This window comes from Protomyctophum bolini, assembly GCF_963924005.1.
Source record: "Protomyctophum bolini genome assembly, chromosome: 20".
In the NCBI taxonomy this organism is placed as follows: Eukaryota; Metazoa; Chordata; class Actinopteri; order Myctophiformes; family Myctophidae; genus Protomyctophum; species Protomyctophum bolini.
The window spans coordinates 28,086,724-28,092,723 of NC_137881.1; the positions used below are offsets into that span (position 1 = coordinate 28,086,724).

General features: G+C 36.5%; 1 long non-coding RNA gene across 1 annotated transcript; it reads right to left on the reverse strand.

Moving 5' to 3' along the window:
• Positions 1–348: 348 nt before the first annotated feature.
• LOC308335633 lies at positions 349–2,746 on the reverse strand. Its single transcript, XR_013966063.1, has 6 exons — positions 2,690–2,746; positions 2,472–2,588; positions 2,277–2,372; positions 1,951–2,079; positions 1,606–1,731; positions 349–375 (listed from the first exon to the last, which is right to left on the reverse strand). It is a non-coding gene; the product is annotated as an uncharacterized lncRNA (long non-coding RNA).
• Between the last annotated feature and the right edge of the window lie 3,254 nt (positions 2,747–6,000).

The window sequence follows — 6,000 nt, forward strand, 5'->3', positions numbered from 1 at the left end:
TGAAGTAAGTGGTGCAACAGCGCCACCTGTTGGTACCCTAAACGTAGGGACACAGCCAGGGATGGACATAGCTGTTTCTTGATGTGGTTGCACCACTTAAAAAAACGTATTAACAGCTTTGATTGTTTGCACAAGTAGATCTGAAGACATTGATTATGTAATAGTATCCCTTACCTTTCCTGTACATGATCAGGTATGCACTAGTGGATCTAAAGAAGTAAAAGATGCATTTGACAGCATAGTTATCTTTTGGATACAATACCAAAGAGACCACATTCTAAGAGATAAAAGAGCATAGATGAAAAAGAAGCATAATTATGTGACACTAGCTTACTTGTGTGTGCTGCTGTTTGGTGTAAAACGTTCATCTTGAGCCTGCAAGATGTAACAAAAGCATTTGAAATTCAGCTACTTAAGGCAAGCTATTTAACATATATTTAACATTTCCATATATCGTCTGTCGGGTAGAAAACCTCATAGAGTAGGTCACTTGATAACCGCATGTAGTCTCCCCATGGCTGGAAACGTTATTGTACCGATCCATTCATCGTGATAGATGTTGGATACTCAAAATGACATGATTCATTCTCTGAATAAACCTAAAGCAACATGACACTTTGTAATTTTGTCACTGTTACTTTTCAGGATTCAAATAGGCTACAAAAATAGTAAAAGTAGCAGATCGGCAAGCTCAAAACGCGTTGCTTGTGACTGAGTAGGATCAAGTATGGGGCATAGCAGTGCCGGCCATTTTCTGGTTCCATCGTTCCCGACCCCATTCATATTTCCCAAAACATATTTAGGCTACATAGATTAATTAAGCCTATAGAATCAAGTCATCCAGGATCCTGGTGAATAATGACCACAAAACATTTGATTCTGTGAAATGTGTTTCTTGTGTTTTTTCTTTCTCAGGCTTTCTATAGGGCAGTGGTTCCCAAACTATTTCATGTCAAGGTCCCCCAAATCGACACTCATTATCCTACGGAACGAGCATTAGAAAATGACCCCCAAAAGAGAAGGTTTTTACGGCTCTAACATTTTCATTTCAAGGACCCCCAGTTTGAATGAATAATGAATAATTGTTTATTTCAATCTTTTATTTATTTATTTCAGAGACATTTCAAATTAAACGATCGAAAAGGCATAGGCGGAAGCTTATAGCTTATTTATATTTGACATGCATTTGGCTACGGACCCCCATTTAATGGCATTCCTATCTCTGTGACACCAATTTATATTGTAAAATCAATGTTAAGTGGTGGTTCCATTTGTACACTCTCTGAGTTACAGACCCATAAAGGTCCATTTGGTTCCTAATTATCATTTAGCTGGGGACCCCCTGGAACTCTGTCAAGGACCCCTATGGGTCCCCAAACCCCACTTTGGGAACCACTGTTCTAGTGATTCTAGGCTTAAAAATAATAGATATTTTGGAAATATCAATGGGAAAAATGTATGGGGAAGCATACAATGGAAGCAGAAAATGGCTACACTACCCTATAGGGCATAGTAGTGATCACAAAAGTTAAAATATGGAGATAAGAGGTGTCTGCCTGACAGCAACAATATAATGTACAAGTATGCACTAATGTTTCTACTCACCTCACAGACCCTCAAGTCATTAAAGTCATGCCAGGTGTTATTGAGAGACTGGATGGTGGCGGTGTAATGTCCACCACTCAGAGTACCAAAGTGATTTACCATTCCATACAGTTGATACTTGACATTCTATTCGTACAAATGAAAACATGTAACAAGTAATAAGATCAAATTATTAAATAAAAATCACACTTCATCATCATACATCACATTCCGTGCTCAGCTAATCAGATCCATCACATTCTGCACTACAAACACATTCCGTGCTCATACACACAAACACACAAAGCTGTGCATCAAAAATAGAATAGTAGAAACGCCATTCAACCAATGGTGGCTTCTTCGTACCTTTATCTGTAAAGTACGTGGCACATCTACAGAGCAGTCAATTTTGAAGTTTGACATGGTGTTGTAATCAAAGTCAAATATATTGAGGAGTACAGTCAGAATCTGGGGACACTTCTCCATTTCGCACTCCTAAGTAAACATTAAACACTGGAATTAATCAGTACATCAATCATAAATAAATACAAAAAATAAATGTGTATATATATATATATATATATATATATATATATATATATATATATATATATATATATACCCTGTACGTATACATACTGTACATACATACATACAGCAAAATAAAAAAGATTAGAATTTCCAAAACTCACAAGGATTGCCTTTGCCTTTCCATCACAGTCGTCACAATACATCCAATTGTCTGCACTGGCTGATGTAGGCTCAAAAAACATTGCAATGCCCTCTTCCTGGAAATGCATCAACATTGTAATTAATTCCAAAATGACATCCATATCTCACAGCACACGAAAGATGGTTAAATAATGAACATTAACGTTCTCCTATACCAAGCTGTAGTCTTGATTTTCTATTCGTAGTGGCAGGGTCCAAATTGAGGCTTTTTGCTCATTCACAATGTGTCCGTCAGAACACCGAGTTCTGTGTTTCAACTGTCCTTGGAAGACCTAAATAAAAAATAGAATTATTACCATGCTGTAAATGTATATCTATTTACAATATATATTTTGTTATTTTTGCATGCAGGCAGTGATTTACAGTGTCTCACCTCAGATGCCTTGGAGCTGACCATACTTAAAATCTTCTCTAAGCATTCAGCAGCATCCAAAACTGTATAATAACACATGGGAGAAGTCAACACAATGAAAGTTGAATTATTCAACCAGACTAGTCTTCGATTAGTGATGGTCTCTGGCTCTCTGCTCTTTTGCTGTTGTCACTGATTCATCAACATACCGCTTTGAATCCCAAATGTTGCAGTGATGGCATTTGTTCTGCAGCTTCCTTTTTCCAATTCTTTAAATAAGTGTAGCAGTTGAAGGTCATAATCATTTTCTGCATCTAACCTGTGTGGGAAAAGAACCGTCTCATTGAAACATTGACCATGCTGCAAAGCAAAGACTTTTTGGTCTGATTTTGACTGACATTTTGTCAACACACTTTCTAATCAATTTGAAAAAAGAAAAACATTATTAAACTAGTTTCTATTTGAGAACATTTAAGTAGAATAGATTTTATTGAAACAATGTAGTTTCAATAAATAAAAAGATCTTTTGAACATTTTCAGAAAATAGTCAAATAGCCTAATGATCGATATACTGTATAATTAAATATGAATTGGTAATTTTGTGTTATGTTCGTAAGCAGATATCCATATCAAACCTTTCTTTGAACTCAGTTGTCATGAATAGGATTTGTAGAACAGAGTTCAGGTAACAGGTGGCTCCCTGATTATGCAAGCCATGGAAAACAGCGGCCTGACTCTGTCCCTTTGACGGAGATGCTAAGTGAATACAAGACACATTACAGGACCACTCCGTAGCATAGATATGAAGACAATTAAGGTTGTACAGTTGGTGCAGTTTGTTGGCTCATACCTTTGTCAGAAGTTGTCTCTTTGGTTGAGTTTGGTCCATTCATTGTGGGTTTGGAACGTGTCTTCTTGGGGTTGTTGACTTTCTGATCATACGGCTTCTTGTGCCTGACGTTGCCTTTCTTATTACGTGCCTTATTCTTGCTGTGTGTAGGGGAAGGAAGAAAGACCACAGATCATATCACATCAAATGCTTTCCGTTTCTGTATAACAAATCTACATTGAGAAATGTGTTGCTGTCAGAATTTGCTGTCAGAATCATTTTAATTGATTTAACACAACCCTAAAATGTAAAAAGAAATGTGAATCTTACCGTCCACCCATCTTGAAAATACTTTCACACTGTTGCCAGACTCAGCAGCACTAGCCTAGTTTACCATGGTTGTAACTTTTACTTTAATTTCATGATCAGAATCAATTTCACTTGAGTGTTATCGCCCATGAACTCTAACGATGCCATAAAAAAAAGAAAAGATCTGAAATCAAGAGAACATATTGGTCTGTTATCCGGGGACACAAATTATCTATGTTGAATATTGAAAATTACAAGAAAATGTAATACTAATTCAAAACTTAAGCCTCAAATTAAAGGGATATTGTGAAAACGTTTTTAAATTGATACAAATATGTACATTCATTCAGCTTAACTGTGACACAAATATGAAAGGAAAGTTAGAATTATATCTCATCTAACATATGATTGAGGGAATGTCTGTCTGAATGAATGTCTGTCACACTGTCGCTGCTCCTCACTCGCTGCACTAATCGCTCTGAATTTCCACACGGGCATTGACCATTATATTATGGAGGTCTTAACGAGGCCCTTTTTTCAATTTAACAATAACCTTTTGCCGTTTAACTCTTGAACCGTAAGTCGTAAAATCGAAATGTCCTTTCCCCTGGATTCCTTGGGTCATGACTCATGACGCATAGGCCACACATATAGGCCAATTTTATTCAAAACACCTTCAAAATCACCTACAGATTTTGTCCAAATCTCACAAAAATCCGTACACTATCCGATTAAAATTATCACAGGCAGAGTATCAATTCACTTATTTATTAGTATTTATTTTATTCTTATCATTAATAATTTACAGGAGGACTTGCACACCTAAAATCCGTGTTCATCTTCTAAATTTCAATTCCATTTAAAAAATGAACCGGCTGATTTCACTAATCAGTTACCCCCTCTCTGATCTCCACAGCACCACTACCTGCATGGTTCATGCAATCACATCCAGACTCCAGGACCTTGTACCTGTTGGGTGGAAGATAATGTGTCACTGCAACTGGATTTGTGCCATGTTTTTCAACATTTCACTTTCACTCTCTCTCCTGCCATTTACAAGAAGCCACATGACTTAGTGGAAAGCACCATGCCGTAATCTTTATGGGCTTTGATCAATCATTTATCTGAATCTTTGGTTATGGGTTATAGTGGAATCTTCTGTAGGCTGTTACATAAATATTCCAGTCTGTAATGTCATTTACTGCCCTTTTCCACTTGGAAGCATGTACAAATAGAATATGTATTAGTACATACCACAATAAAATAAGGGTCTTGGTATGTCTAAGTGTCTAAATTAATAACAGACAGCTGATGGCAACACACATATACTGTTACAAACAACAAGATGGTTAAAATCTGATAGGATGCAGGAGAGAGTAAAGAGACAATTTTGGCCATTGAGTGCAAGTTAACACAGAAGATGAAAGGCTTCCAAGCAGCACTAGGACTTGAGCATCATGTGTTGTTAAAAATAGTATTTGATTAGCACTGTGAAGTTGAACATAAATCTGTTGTACATATAAATATAGTTAGGTTAAGTTAGGTAGCTGCTACTGAAAATAATAATAATGCTGATGGTATATAGCCTACAATATACCATGATTATATGCATGTACATGTGATGATGCTATATTGAATCTATTTTATTCTCTTATCTTTTTGCACTTTTTGTATCATATCATTATTCTATTTTTTTTATTATCTATGCTGTTTGTCTTAAGGAAGCCAAACCAAAATAGGTTTTAGGCCTATACTCTTATGTACAGTAAGCTACAATGTAGTAATAAAGTAGAACCTTGAACCAAGTGTTAAAAAAGAAAGAAAGAAAAAAAGTTATCTGAACACACATCGACCTTTCATCTTAGTTCTATCAGTATAATAACACACACCTCCCATCCATGTCCCTTGGAGTTGGCAGTAAGCCCAGACCTTAGAGTATATATTAACTGTTTGATGAAAACAAGCCCTTAATTGTACCTCTCCCAGACTACTCTTCAAAACTGCATTGATTTGGATTGTCACTTAGGTTTTGGTTAACTGAAAATGAAACTGGACTAGGCCACGTGCTTTCATGTGGCAACAACAAATCACAAGCAAAGAAAGACCGATAGGCCTACAACAATTATTTTTTTCTTCACTTGCTGTCGCTGATACAGCTCACCTGACGCAGCGGCATATAGCTGGCTGAAACATT